A 16157-nucleotide genomic window follows, 5' to 3' on the forward strand; every position below is an offset into this window, starting at 1 on the left:
AAAGTACTCAAGTATTTTAACAGTTATCTTTGTAGGGAAATAAGAGAAGAGTGGCAGTTGACCTTTAGGGAGGAAAAGGTCATATAAGAGCTCTTAGTTTCGCTGACCGTCAGTTTTACCTTTCCTAATTCAGTTCTTAAGTCATTAAAAATTCCGTCATGTCAGACTGTTTAGAAGTCAGAGGGCTTAGTCTCAGTGATAAGATAGTTAAATCATCAGCAAATTTAAATCGCTCAAGAAAATTTGCTAAAATACGATCAAAAACAATTAGAAAAGAAAGTGGGCCTAATTTAGTCCCTTGTAACGAACCGAAAAAAAATATCTAAAGTCCAGATGGCTCATGATCAGCGAGTTGGACACACTGAAACCCTTTAAAAAGAAAACTCGCAAGCATACGTACAACAAATGGACGGGCATCCATAACCTTTGCTTCTTCCACTACTATATTATGGTCGACACTATCAAAAGCCTTAACTATATAAGCAAATAATGCATCAACATAAGTCCCATATTTTTTTTCTAAATGGTTAAGGATGGTATCCAACAATGCAACCCAATAATGAACAGTACTATGACCGTGTCTAAATTCAAATTAATGGGAATCTAAGTTATGTCTTCAAATAAACAATCAAAAATAAACTTTCAAACACTTTCGAAAGAGCCGGTGAGTGGTTTGAATCCAATCATTAAAAAAAATTGATAAAAACATAGTTTTTTCCTTATATTATTTACCTAACTCTATTTAATGATTGTAATCCGGCTTTATTCTGTTGGCTAAATTTGTTTTCAAGTTTTTCAGTAATTTTCAGTGGGCAAATTTGCGTGCAGAAACAGAAAACCGTTTTTTTTTTTTGCAGATTAAGCGAAAAAAAAAAGATGGGAAAATGCCACATCTTATATAATTAGTCCTAACAAGGAAATTGTGGATGTAAATCAAATTAAACTAAAGGCACCTATAATACAACATAAAAAAAGAATAGACTAACCAGAACAAAGTAAATATTTTGCGTTTTTGTCTGTTTTTTATAATGACTGGGACTCTATCCTCGCCACAAAAATTCATCTAAAAAATTCGTATTATATTCGTATAATCGTATTATATAATATATAAAATCGTATAATAATACATAAGATTCGTATTATAATGTTACTATTGTGATCAGGCACCAACAGAATTATATTATAGAAAATAAAGATGAGAAATATCAAAGAAAACTCAGGCAATTTCAATTTTAGAAATAAAATCAAAAGGAGTTTGATGCTTTTAATAATAGAAAAAAAAGGTAAAAAAATCCGAAAAGGTCATTTGGCGTAGTGAAACTTATCGCGCATACGTCTGACAATCTAAGTCTTATTTTGTAACAAATTTGGTTGAAAATCCAATTTGGCAATAAAAATATGACTTTAATAGCCTCCTCTCAGGAAATGTTTGGCCCTTAGCCCTCCCAATTAAACTCAGATAGAATCTATATACCTTAAACAAAACAAAAATAAACAAAAACATACTTATATCTTTTCCAATAAGTTGAAGAGCTAGCAAGGATATGTCCGCGTCTGCTTTGAAGTACCACAAAACTAGTGCTGTCAAAAATAATACAAGAAGTATCGTCAGGAAGATTAACATGGTTATCGACTAGATCAGTTGAATTCCAAAGAATATTCACTTCAAGAAATTGAGGGCCCAGAAAACTACAAAAAAAACATCAACACCAAATTAATTAACTCCACACACTCCCCTATATGGCTTAATACTGAAGTTAAATTTCTGGTGAAATTTACAGGATCATAACTGACATAAGAGCAAGGTGAACTCAATACTCGATACGGTACTTGTGTCTTATAGCCACCACACTCAAGCTCTGTCGAGAAGTTAAGTTTGGTTAATGCTAGTGAAATAACCGGTTTTTCAGACCATGGGATGAAATTCATTTAGTTTGCGATCTGTGTTGATATGAAATAGCGTTTGACCATGGATGTTAAAATGACAAAGCGAAAAATTTGTAAAATGATCAAATGGACAAACCAGTGTTGCAAAAACTTTGGTAAAACTGGTGCAAACAGTATTACTGGCTTTCATATAAAGTGAATATACGATTCGATGCCTTTTTTAATGCTGTTTACAAATAAAATAACCGCTTCTACCGCAAATTTAGATTTAAGCACTTTTTGACTTCTTAAAAATGACCTATATATGGGGTCATTACAAATCTGTAATAGTTTAGAAACGAAATTGGGCTATATATTTGCACATCAAGGGGGGGGGGAAGCATAGCATATTTTAAATACGTAAATTAACCATTGCTGTTTTTTTATGTGTTTGTGCACATCAAATTTTAATGAGAAGAGAAATCACCAGTGCAACAGCACTAACACATAAAAAAAATACAGCAATGGTTAGTTTACATATTTAATATATGCTATGCTTTACCCCCACCCCTCTGATGTGCAAATATATAGCCCAAATTTGTTTCTAGACTATTAAAGATTTGTAATGACAGATTTGTAACAAAAAAATAAAGCAATGGTTAGTTTACATATTTAATATATGCTATGTTTTACCCCCACCCCACTGATGTGCAAATATATAGCCCAAATTTGTTTCTAAACTATTACAGATTTGTAATGACCCCATATATAGGTCATTTTTAAGAGGTCAAAAAGTGCTTAAATCTGAATTTGCTTTAGGAGCGATTATTATATTCGTAAACAGCATTTAAAAAGGCATCGAGTGGTATATTCACTTTATATGAAAGCCAGTAATACTGTTTGCACCAGTTTTACCAAAACTTTGATCGAACAAATTAAGCTTCACATCAAACCAGGATCAACAATCATTTCAGATTGCTGGAGGGGTTACAAAACACAGAGCTGGAACAATCAGGTTTTACACATCTAACTGTGATCCACACAAAGAATTTCGTCGACCCAGAAACTGGCTCATCTACCCAAAAAGTACAGAAAATTTGGGGTTCTGCAAGGTGGAGGAACAAACGGCACCGAGGTACATCCCGCCATCATTGAAAATTACACTTATCAGAGTATATGTGGGGGGGCAGCAGTAATGGCAGAAGGCAGAACTAATTTCAACGCAATTATTAGCGACATTTCTGCGCTCCGGGCGCATATTTCTAAGTTGTAGTTTTCATAATTTTGTTGATTAAATATTATATTTTCCTCATACTTTGCTATATTTCATTAGCATTAGCCAAACTTCACTTCTCAACAGAACTTGAGTGTGGTGGCTGTAAGACACAGGTACTCTTGATTCCTCTTTCCAAACATAATAATCAATTCACTCGCAAATGCACCCTCCCCCCTGGTGATCTCATAATTAGCCCAAGGAATGTCAAAAAAATTAAAAAAAAACGCTAAAACAATGAAATTTTTGCTTTCTATGTCCAGGACGTTTTTATTTGTCAGTTTATCATGTTTCCTTCCACTATTACCCACTTTTTAAAATCATTTCAATAATATTTTGGTAGAATGCGCATTCAATCACACACGGATATAAATCCCGAACTGAGAAGGAAAACAGGTCTAGTATAGGAGTTAAAATACATGACTCGATTGTAGGCTAATGGAGAATTAAATTATTAGGGGTATATATTGAACCATAAGGGGAGGAGGTGCAACTGCGATTGAGGAGGTGCAAGTAATTATTATATTCGGAAAGACCAAACGAAAGAAATCAAGCAGTGTGTTCACTTTGGTCCTATGCCAATTATGGAATCTCGGATATATTTACTATATTTTATTTGCAGTAAAAAAAAATCATACACTGTTAGAACGAATCCTAGATGAAGGGTGCTCATCGCTTGAAATTTGACTTGGCCAAAAACTTACATCAAATAGTATGGCTTTCAGATAAACATTACCATCGTGACATTAGAAAAGCCTAAATAATAAAATCACGGTTTCAAAAAGGGATCAAGTTCAAATTATTTGTAGGACTTTGCCAATTTGAAACTACTATAACTTTTGAAATTATGGTTCCATAAAAGTATGGGTTTTCACATGACTGTATCAATTAAAAAGAATGTGAAAAAAGTATTACTTTAAAAATTTCTTAATTACATACCACACACAATTACTAATCTATAATTCGAAAATTAAATATTGACTGCCATAACCATTGAAACTGCGGCATTTACTACTTAACTGTAACTATCAATCAAGCAACTACAGCCTAAAACAGTGCTTCCACTTTTTTTTTCTGAAAATCAGTAACGACTCCAAAAAAGTCGGGGGATTATCGGGAGGTTTTTTTAAGTCTGGGAAAAAATCAGGAGGTTTTAAACAGCTGTTTTGTCTCACATACCAGTTGTATTGGTGGTAAAAATGTCAGTAATAGAGAGACAGAACAAAGTAGAATCAAAAATATGTTTTAGAGTCTTAAGTCTGGTCTTCACCTCCGGAACTTCCGGAATCTGGGCTTCCAGATTATTCTTTGACGTCTTCTTCTTCTTGCATCTTCTTACTTCTTCTTGCAAAAAAAGATACGACCTCCCAAGTTTCCTCGACGTGTGCAGACCGCATATTACCTTTACTCGAATTTCTCAATCCGCATGTTTGTCTCGCTTTAAATGTCGCAAGCGAGTGGGCGGCGCTATGAGTATGGCTTGTTTGCAAAGCAAGGAAAGCATAGTTCTTGACCCTACTCCCTAGTGTTATTTTGCTCTGTTGTGACTTGTGAAGCCGATTTCAACGACACTCGAAATCTTTTTTTTTATATAGGCTAGGCTAGTAGTCTGACGAATACCGGATGTCTATAAGACCCGTAAGAATAGTGTATTCGAATTTGTACTATAGAATCCTTGAACTGGCAACAGGTAAGAATTGGTTTCAAGTTAAAACATGTTATTTTGGTAAAGAAACAGATCATAGAAGCAGAAAAGCCGCCTACCCCCTAGGACAGGTCAGTAGCCTACTTCTTGGGTTGCCCACGTGCAGGGATGTATAATTGTCCAGTTCCAGTAAACTTGGTACTTACCCTAAAAAAATCCTGTCACGTAAGGTAAGCCACGTCCTTATTGTACACAAATTATCCAGTGGAAATGAACTATCCTAGTTGACTGATCAGATCAGATGAAGTTATGAACTAAGAATCAATCAAATCAACCCTTTTTCGAACACAACAATGGTCTCTCACGGGACAAGCTGCCGACTAGGTCATTAATTAGGGTCCGCAGTTGACTTCCGCGAATCAAACGCGGCCGGCGGCTTTGAATTTCAAAGCCGCCGGCCGAGTTTCAAAGTTTGAAATCCCCCTTTTACGGGCAACAAAGACATATTTTGCATTCTGCCAGACAATCAAGAAAGATCAGAAACTTGAAGTTGGACAGAGCTCAATTCAACAGAAATCGGGAGATTATCGGGAGGAAATTTCAGTCGGGAGATTTTCCAAAAAGTCGGGAGATCTCCCGATAAATCGGGAGGAGTGGAAGCACTGATTGGTATTCGGTTTTTACATTGTGGCGCAAGTTCACAAAAACATCGTTAAAATGTATTTCATCAAATCTGAGGGGATGGAGGACAGTTTTTTAGGATATCTTTCAATGAAAATGCCAGAAAAACGGTAACTTCAATGAAGGTACAGAAAGAACATTTAGTTTGAAATCTAGAAGGGAGCAAAAGATCTAGGGAGAGGCAAGTGACACCCATGTTCCCTCAAAAATGGCGCCACTGCTGGTATTATGAGCCAAGTTTTCACAGAGGTCGTTATTGGGGGAGACAGAGGGGTTACCTGCTCAGAAAAGATAAAATTTAGGGGCTCCAAATTTCGAATATTAATCAAATGATTTTTAATTTTAGAGATTATATTTTATTAAAATTAAGACGAGGGGACGACTTGTAAAGTTTTGTGAATAAATGAAAGTTTGTTAAATTTGGCCTGAAAATTCTTGGGAGACAGGGGGGAGGGTCTCTAATCAAGATTTTGCTCTGGTTGCAAGAGAGGTCAGAACCAACATTACTTATAAGGAGGGAGGGGTTTGTTCACAATAGTTACAATAGTACGGCAATTACTATATTTAGGCACATAATTAAATGAAGAATGGAAGATAGTAGTCTTACTGTGTTATGCTAGAATTCTACCCATTTTAAACTCAAATGATTATTGCAACCACTTGAATCTTTAAATTAAGCTTGGAAATTTAAATGAATTTCAATTTACCTGCTTCAACTTAGATTAGGCTGAAAAGTTAGTGAAAATAGTAAATACCGACTCTACATTAGCTCTTAAAAATCAAATTATATTATGTGAAATTTCTTAAGTTACGAAGATACTTCCCGCTAGTACGCATGGATGATCCCAGGGGTCAATTTTAAGGGTATGTGTATCAGATGGTTAAAATGTACACTAATTGCAGATGCTGAGGGGCAAAAAATTGATAGCGGGAAATCTATGTTCTGCTGATTCCTCCTACATGAATTCTGTATCCACCCCTGCTAGTAAAGCCTTTTGAACACTATCTCATAAGACATAACAGCAATGAACTAGTATTATAAGTAACAAGCAATCACATTTAAATTGATAATTACAATGAAAATAACTTTAATGCTGCGATTTGGGTTTTAGGGTCTAGGCATTTATACCTCCCCAGGGTTGAAAACAGCCCCCCCCTTTATGAATAATAACTCCCGCAGAATATATCCCATTTAAGATCTCCCACCGGATAATTTCCCAAGGTAGTTTCATATATAGTTTCATATAAGGGAAGTTGAAAGTTCTTTTCACCTGTTTAAATCAGAGGCAATCCTATATCATTGCCTATAGTAAAGAGACATAAGAGCATAATGTATTAATATTTAAAAAAGAAACAACCATCCCCTTTCAGTAGATAAAAAATTAGTAGATTAAGAAATTTTAAAAAAAGAAAAAAAAAACAACCCCTTTAAGTTCTTTAAATTATATTTAAAGAAAAAACTAAATCAAAACCATATGCCTCTGTAAGGCACATCATTTGGAAAAACTGGGGTTCATGATGTACGCTCTGTGGACGATACCCAGTACTGTTTAAATATATATATATAATTATATATATATATATATATATATATATATATATATATATATATATATACATATATATATATATAATATATATATATATATATATATATATATATATATATATATATATATATATGTATGTATATATATATATATATACATATGTATATATATATATATATATATATATATATATATATATATATATATATATCTATATATATATATATATATATATATATTTAAAATTTGGATAAATACTATTCATAACAATCAAGCTGAGGATTAACAACAACAGTTGCCCTACTCGCTTGCACTATTTAAAAGTAATTTTTGACTAGTAATAAGGAGTAAGGGAATCTGGTGAAAGCCTTTATATCTCATAGGTGGTGTTGAAAAGAGGTTTTTTTTTAATCTAATATATGTGCATACATCATGAGTGGATTTAATGAATCCTCACTTAAATTGAAACTGCAGTACAAAAGGCTGGTGCACTTTTGGATCTAAACTCGGTTTGGGAGCCTAAAAAAACATATATCAATTGACAAACATATATCAATTGATCAAATGATAAATATATTAACATAGGATTGCCTATATAGAGCCATATATAGAGCCATAGAGCCTATAAGATTGGCTCTTTTGAACTCTATAGGATTTCTGCTGACTTATACAGGTGAGTAGAACTTCTAATTGCCCTTTTAAATACCTTCTGGGATTATACAGGGGGAATATGAAGCAGGAGATCATCCAGAAGAAATTTTCCAGGGGGAATTCTTAGTGAAGAATTTTCCAGGGGAATTGGATTTCCCAGGTGGGGGCTTGAGTTACCTTTGAAAATTAGGTACATAAAATAGTAAAATAGGCTGGGTAAAGCAAATTAAATTTACCCAAAAAAAGTAAATTTGTAAAAAAAAAAATTAATTTACCCAAAACGGTAAGAACTGGTCAGTGGTGGAGGGTTTTAGGGATGGACGAAGGGGAACTTTTCCGGGGCAAAAAAAACTAGGGGTACAATTTTTCCAATGAAGAATCTAACAATTATATTTATTTTTATATTTTGAAATTGTACTAATAGAGTTGAGAGAGCAGCTGAAAAAATAAATTAAAAAATGAATAAACCATATCAATTTCAATAATTTATTTAACATAACTAATAATAGTTAAATAAAATAAATAACAAATAAAAATAAATCATTAATTCATCTGTGGCAGGCAGGGGAGTGAGCACTGATCAAAATTTTTCCCCCGGCTTAAAAGAAGTTAGAACCACAAGTGGCTCTGGTTTGACCTTATATTTAGTGGCAAAAACGGGAGTGAATAAGGGAGGATTTTCCCCATTTAAAAACTTCCGCTTTTGAATTTTTCTAGAAAATATTTTTTTTTTGTTTTTGCTGAATAAATTGAAAAAAACAAAACTATACCATGATGATACTAAACACTATTCATAACTTACTAAATATGAACTATTTATAAAATACTATGCATACTTCAGCCACTAGGCTGTTTTCGGGCATATTTTCCAAAATGGCAAATCAAAAAATCCATGTAAGTGCATTCAGGCATATTGAAAGTAATAAAAAGTTTTAATTCAAGCGTCCACTCTCCGATTTCTCCCAATTGACTAAATCAAAACCAAATGAAATTTGTGTCGGTAAATACATTTTAAATGTTTTCGCTTTTGCAACTTTTATAAAATGACAATTATTGAGACTTTAAGGAATAAATATTAGTATATATATATATATATATCTATATATATATATATATATATATATATATATATATATATATATATATATATATATATATATATATATATATATATGTATATATAGTAGATTGTCAGTTTAATATATATATATATATATATATATATATATATATATATATATATATATATATATATATATATATATGTATGTATATATATATATATATATATATATATATATATATATATATATATATATCATGAAAAGAGAAATCACCAATGCAACAGCACAAAAAAAAAAAAAAAAAAAGACAGAAGGTGTTTTCCTAAATTAGTGATTAATATAGACCAGCACTTGAATGAGGCCTCAACCCTACTCATCCATACAATCACATAGGTCAAACAGCATAGCCACACACAATCAACCATAAAGAATAATCCATGGACAGGCAGTCATGTCGTCAATAAGTATAAGTCGTCATTTACCAAACAATAGAAAAAATAATATAGACAAATAATTCAGAGGCAACACCCAACATAAGGGCTCATCAGGAGAATACACTGGCCTATATAGGGTTTCGCCACTCTAAATTCTTTACCCAGCACAGTGTTGTGGCTACCACAGAATATCCATGGCATCCCTGCGTCTGGTATCACCCCCAAAATACATGCCTATGAAAGAAAAAAAAAACAGCAAATGTAAAACAACCAAGTAAAACCAATATATATATATATATATATATATATATATATATATATATATATATATATATATATATATATATATATATATATATATATGTATATATATATATATATATATATATATATATATATATATATATATATATATATATATATATATATATATATATATATATATATATATATATATATATATATATATATATATATATATATATATATATTAAACTGACAATCTAGGGTCATTTGTTTAGTTTTTTAGTAAAGTGCAAATTATGTTCTGGTCTTGAAAAGGCATGAGGGTTGTCAGCCCTGCTCATATTGATTTTTGCTTGTTTTGAGCTTGACTCGGTTATCTATTGTAATTTGTATTCTTTTTTTCTTTTTTTTTTCATTTATTTGTAGATGGTAGTTACACACTCAAAGACATTATCAGTAATCGTTGAAGACCGACTTTTTATTTTCGTTATATTATTCACAAGTGGGTATAAATAATTTGCTATCATGTAAAGTATTTGGACAATGTGAAGTCAAAAAACAACTCTAACTTCATTATATCAGAATAATTGTAGCTAACACATTATGCATGAAGACCCGCTTTACTTTACCCCTAAAACCCTAATGTGCAAATATAAAGCCCAAATTTGTTGCTAAAGTATTATATATATATTTGTCATACTTAAGTATATTTAATTAGAATTAATCTAAGTTCACTTCTTGAGAAGCAGGATGTATGTTATGCTTGTACCATATAATTTCCTATCCCTAATTAACTTGCTCCATCAAGGAAAACATTAAATCCACCAGTAAATTTATCCAAGTGAGCATTTGGGAGGCTTATATACCATGCTAATTAGGAAGTTTGCTATATTATAAAAACTATCTCAACTGAAAATTATTTCGCTAGAGAAGAGATGTTTTCTACTGCAGTTTAAGGTGAAGGTGACTGCGGTAAAGGTCATTCCTCTTCACCGAGGCGGTCATAAAGAAGATATAGAAAACTGGGGAGCCATATCATTTCTACCTATCTTTTCAAAAATACTAAAGAAAGTGGTAAATAAACGACTCAATTTTTTTTGATGAATAGGCTTTTAAGCCAGACAAAGTTTGAGTTTTTTAATAGTTACTTCATGACGCAGGCCCTACAGAACATGGCTCAAAGTGTTAACTGTGCACTAGACTCGGGTGACATACCTTTATCTATTTTCATTGATATTAGAAAAGCGTTAGAATGTACTAAAAGGATAAAAAAAAATAATGTGGCTCCAGGTGCTGATAATGTGGTAAATGAGTTTCTTAAATATGGTGGCTCTAAGGTTAGAAATAAGTTACTGAAGATCATGATATAATTTTTGAAAAAGGAGAAGTACCTAACAATCTGAGGATAACCTTAATTAAACCACTGTATATGAAAGGTGATAAGAGTGAGTGTCGTAATTGACAAGGCATTAGTCTGGTCTCTATAGGTAGCAAATTACTTAGTAAAACGATACTTTTAGACTGAAAGATGCTGTAGACAAAGTTTTAAGAGAAGAATAGAGCGGTTTTAGAGAAGGTTAAAAGAAAATATGTCGACAAAATTTTCACTCTTAGGTTAATAATAGAGAAGTGCCTTAGTTGTCCGATACCTTTGGTCATTAGTTTTAAAGATTATGAGCAAGCGTTCAATTCTTTTAATAGAAGAGCTTTAGCAAATGTATTATCCTTATATAGTATACCAGACAAATACAATGAAATGATTAGTGCTATGTATGAGAATAATGCTGCTGTGGTTAAGGTAGAAAATGAGGTTAGCAACTGGTTTCATATTAAATCAGAAACTCAGTAGTGCTGTGTTCTTTCCCCCTTTATATGTGTCATATTGATGGACTTTGTCTTTAGGAGCACAGGAGAAGGCAATGGGAGACCACAAAATAAAAGGGAGAGGAAAACTCTCGTAGACTTAGATTATGCTGATGATTTTAAGCATCCTAGATGAAAGTCTGTGCAAAATGAATGAACTTTTAGAGGTTTTACAAGTTCAGGGTGAAAGAATAGGTTTGGAAATTAAAGTTAAGAAGACTAAGTCATTAAGGCTAGGAATAAGTGAAGATAAAAAGGTGACGTTGGGTAACAAAAAGATTGATTATGTGGGCTGCTTCACTTACTTCGGTTGCATTATTAGTATTGTAGGTGGGAGCAGTGAATATGTTATAAGTAGAATAGCTAAGACTCAGGGTGTTTTTCCAGAGTTAAAAAAGTTTGGAAGAATAGGAAGATAAGTCTAAAAACCAAGATTATAATATTTGAAGGTATAGTGATCAAATATTGCTCCGAAGCATGGGTGCTCCGAAAAGCAGATAAGGATTTACTATATGTTTTCCAGAGAAATTGCTTACGGAATGTTCTGGGTACCAGGCTGACTGACTGTAATTCAAACAGTAGACTGTTAAAAAAATTTGGTTCAATCTGGCTTTCTAGGACTATAATGGAAGAAAGGCTTAGATGGCTAGGGCACGTTCTTGGGATGAAGGATGACAGATTGCCGAAGATTGTCCTTTTCAGCCAAACACCTAGAGCTAAAGAGAAAGAGGGTTGTCCTCGTCTGAGGTGGAAGGATGTCATAGGGAAATATTTAAAAGAGTTGGGAGCTTCCTGGGAGGGTGCAAAGAGATAGGCTTTGAATAGACTGGGATGGAGGAGAAGCGTGCGTAGCAGTGTTGCCCTCAGGTGGCTTGGTACTGCGGTGAGTTGTTAGTATTAGTAGTGGTAGTAGTTGCTTACTGCTCTGTCCTTTATTTTGTCTTTATTTTAGCAAAATCTAATATATTTTCTCGAAGACTGGAGATGTTTGCAAGCTTCAAATTCATAATTTGCCTCTGCGTGAATTTTAAGAAGACGCTTTTACTGACATGCTGTGGAGACAATACATGCTGTAGAAACAAAGTAAATGACGAATTTCCTAGTGGGTTCTAATATTTTCAAGTCAATAACATTTGTCAGGTTGCGAAGACACAGTTGATTGTCCAAACGCTTATAGACCGCTCATATCTGTCGATATGAGCGGTAAAGTAACACTATTTGGAAGGCCTGTGGTACAAGTTAATTCACTATGGTACCATGACTTCCATATTCTTTCTTATCTTTCGTGGAAACAGTAGAGCGACACTATTTAAACAAAAATTTTACGTGGATTAGGAATTCTCAGGTGACTGAAGCATATTCTGACGGGACCTACTCTTTGCACGACATAGTTTGCAATCATCTACCTGTTGTATAGTATGGAGCAGTAGCTTCTATATTAGTAACAAGTGTGTTCATGAACTGCAGAATAAAGCAGCAAGAATAACAGGGAAGTTTGCAAAAAATTGAAAGACACTAGAGTGCTCTTTAGGTCTCAATGTTGGACAGATAAGGGCCTATCAAGCGGCAATATTTGTTCATAGTTGTGTTTGCAATTGAGTCCCGGAAACTTTTTAAGAGTTTTGCCGTTTTTGAATTTCTGTTCATGATCATGATACTATAAGATGTGATAACTTGTTTATGGAAACTAAAAAATATTGTGAGATCTGGTTTCAGTTTATAGTATTTTGGCCCTTTTGTATGAGATTCACTTCCTGTAAGTTTTAGGGCCGCTAAGCACCACCCACAGTTTAAAAATAGACTAAATGAGTATTCCTTGAGGAAATAGATAGCTTTTTCCTTTTTTTGGGGGGAGGGAGTGAGACTAGATTGTAGGGCTATGGGGAAGATAAAGGTGAAGGCATCTAAAGTAGCTGGAGTTGTATTTTAATAGTTTTTATTGCCCTGGGCGTGTATGGGAGAAGGGGATTGTTTTCTCTTTTTTTTATAACTGATTTATTATACATTTTACCTACTTTTGTGTAAAAGTAAAAATACCAAATTATTCGGACTTGAACGCGTAAAAACACTATAAATTACTTATTATTTAGTGTGAAAGCTCACATATGGTGCGTGAGGCAACGCGATATACTATATATATTTAGCCTAGTGAAATCACTGTCAGAAATTCTGGGAAACAAGAACAAAACATGTTTGTGATTAATAGTTCCTTTGTTAAATTTTTAAAAGCTCTTTATTTAGGGTTAATCGATCTTCAAAACCTTGTAGACATCCAGGAAAACAACATTTTCTATCGATTAGTGAAAACTGCAACGCGCGGTGGGCTCTCTCGCATGCAACGCCATTTTTTTGCATCCCTGGCACCCTTCTACCACACACAGCAGGTGTAACATGTTTTACATAATATTTAAAACTGTGCTATCCCTTCCTGCATATTGATAGTAATTAAAAAAAATAATAAAAAAAATAAGTTTTGCAAAGAACTTGAAAGAGAAAGATTGAAAAATAAACTGAAACTATTAAATATGAGAAAAAATAACGTCAAATAATCACTAAAGCTAAAAACTACCATAAATAGCCATCAAATGATCCAATGAAACCCCAGACAAAAAATCATATAAATAATCAAAACTGTCTTCTCAAGACCGAAACACAAGACACACTTAAAATAAATGTGGCTTGACCGTTTAATTCTATTAAATATAGAGTCTAATAAAATATCAAAGTAGAACCGCTAGATTCATTTTTTTTATCATCTCTCCATTACAATGGTTATTTTTCGTACAATTTACCCAGCCCCCCTCTCTGATTCTGATGGTTCAGATACAGCATTTGGATATTTGCCAAGAAAAGGGATGATAGCCTTTTTGAAAAATACCTTAAAAAAGCATTTTTAGATTAGAATATTTTATTTGACACAAATATATAAATGAGCTTACAGAAACAACTTACATGCCTAGTGCCATACTTTAGCCACTAGGCTGTTTTTACATATGAACCCTCCCTCTAAAAATCTATGTAAGACCATACAGGCCTATAAAAAGTAATCTCACCTATACTCAATCTCCCAAAAAATTAATGGAAACGTTCACTCTCCGATTTCACACAGTTGACTAAATCAAAACCAGCTTAGCAAAGCAAAATTTGTATTACTCTGGTTTATAACGGTATATATGTGCAAAGCTAAACAAATCTATTTTTTCTACATAGTCAAAACAAATTCAAATGGGTTTTGGTAGGAGAGTTTCATCTAGATATTTATGACATACCAATATTTTAGATATATCATCACAGTCATATCAGAGAGCAGCACATCAGACCATGATCAGATAACAAACATATAGAAACACTGTTTCATTCCCCATTTAATTCTCTTCTGAGACATAATAATTGCTACCGTGACAATTCTGTACCCATAATGCCCCGCCTCTTAATGCCTAAATAAATTCCTAGGTTGTGTAAAGAAGTGTCTTAATTTTGTAATTTGACTTTTTTATTTGGTATTCGGTTTTTACATGGTGGCGCAAGTTAACAAAAAAATCGGTAAAATGTATTTCATTGAATATGACGGGATGGGGGACAATTTCTTATGATTTCTTTCAATAAAAAACTACTGAAAGGATATTTTCAATGAATGTACAGAACAAACTTTTAATTTGAAGTCTAAAAGGGAGCGAAACATTTAGGGCAGAGGCAAGTACCACCCATGTACCTTAAAAATTGACACCACTGCTAGCTTTGTGAGTCACAGATGTCGTTTGGAGGGGGGGGGTAGAGGAGTTACCTGCCCTGAGACGATAAATATTAGGGGCTCAAAATTCAATATAATAATCAAATGATTATTGTCATTTTGTAATTTTAGAAATATTATTTTCAGTAAAACTAAGTAGAGGGGGCAGTTTGCAAAATTTTGTGAATAAATAAAAGTTTGTTTTAATTTTCCTGGAAATTGTTTGGAGACTGGGGGGGGGATGCTTTAATCAATGTTTTGATCGGGGCATAAGAGAGGACGGAACCTCCACTGAGTATTCATGAAAAATAAGTAGAAGAAATAACGTTAGGCAATATTAGGAGGAAGGGGCTTGTTAGCAATAGTCACAGTAGTGACTGCAATTATTATATTTTGAAACTTAATGAAATGAAGAATGGAAGGCTAGTAGTCTCACTGTGTTACGCTGTTACGCAAACTCAAATGATTATTGCCACCACTTAAAACTTTAAATTAACTTTGAAATTTTAAATCAATTTAAATTTACCTGCTTCAACTTTGATTACACTGAAAAGTTAGTGCAAATATAAAATGCCGATTCTATATTAGCTCTTAAAAATCAACATATATTACGTGAAATTTCTTAAGTGACGAAGACATTTACCGCTATTACACATGGATGCGCCCAGGGGTTGAATTTAGGGGTATGTGTCCCTCTCCTCCATATGGTTAAAATGTGTGCTAATTACAGAGGCATGAACAAAAAAAAAAAACGGGAAGTCTGAGTTCTGCTGATATCCCCGATATTAATGCTATATCCATCCCTGCTAGTAAACACCTATGCAAACTCTATTCCATAAGACCTAAAAAATAAACTATTATTATAAGTAACGAGCAATAATTTGTAAACTGATAATTACAATGAGAATAACTTCATTGCTGTGCTTAGAGTTTTAGGGTCTATGCGTTTATCCTTCCCCATGGTTGAAAAAAGTCTTCTTTTGTGTAAAATACTCCCTGGGGAAAATTTCCCAGCTTTAAAATTCTCCAACGGAGATTTCCTCCAAGATAACGCATTTTTTCCCCAAAAAAGATTTCTGAGCTATTTTTTTCAAGATTTTTGAGTAAGAGCACCTTTATAATCCGACGATAGCAAAAATTTTTGTCCACTCTAG

General features: G+C 33.1%; 1 protein-coding gene across 1 annotated transcript in view; it reads right to left on the reverse strand.

Annotated features, from left to right (window-relative positions):
* The window catches only part of LOC136036368 (chitooligosaccharidolytic beta-N-acetylglucosaminidase-like), a 579146-nt gene that overhangs the window by 437111 nt on the left and 125878 nt on the right, over positions 1-16157 (reverse strand). The gene's annotated exons all lie outside the window — the stretch shown is intronic.

Source organism: Artemia franciscana, chromosome 15 (genome assembly GCF_032884065.1).
Source record: "Artemia franciscana chromosome 15, ASM3288406v1, whole genome shotgun sequence".
NCBI lineage: Eukaryota > Metazoa > Arthropoda > Branchiopoda > Anostraca > Artemiidae > Artemia > Artemia franciscana.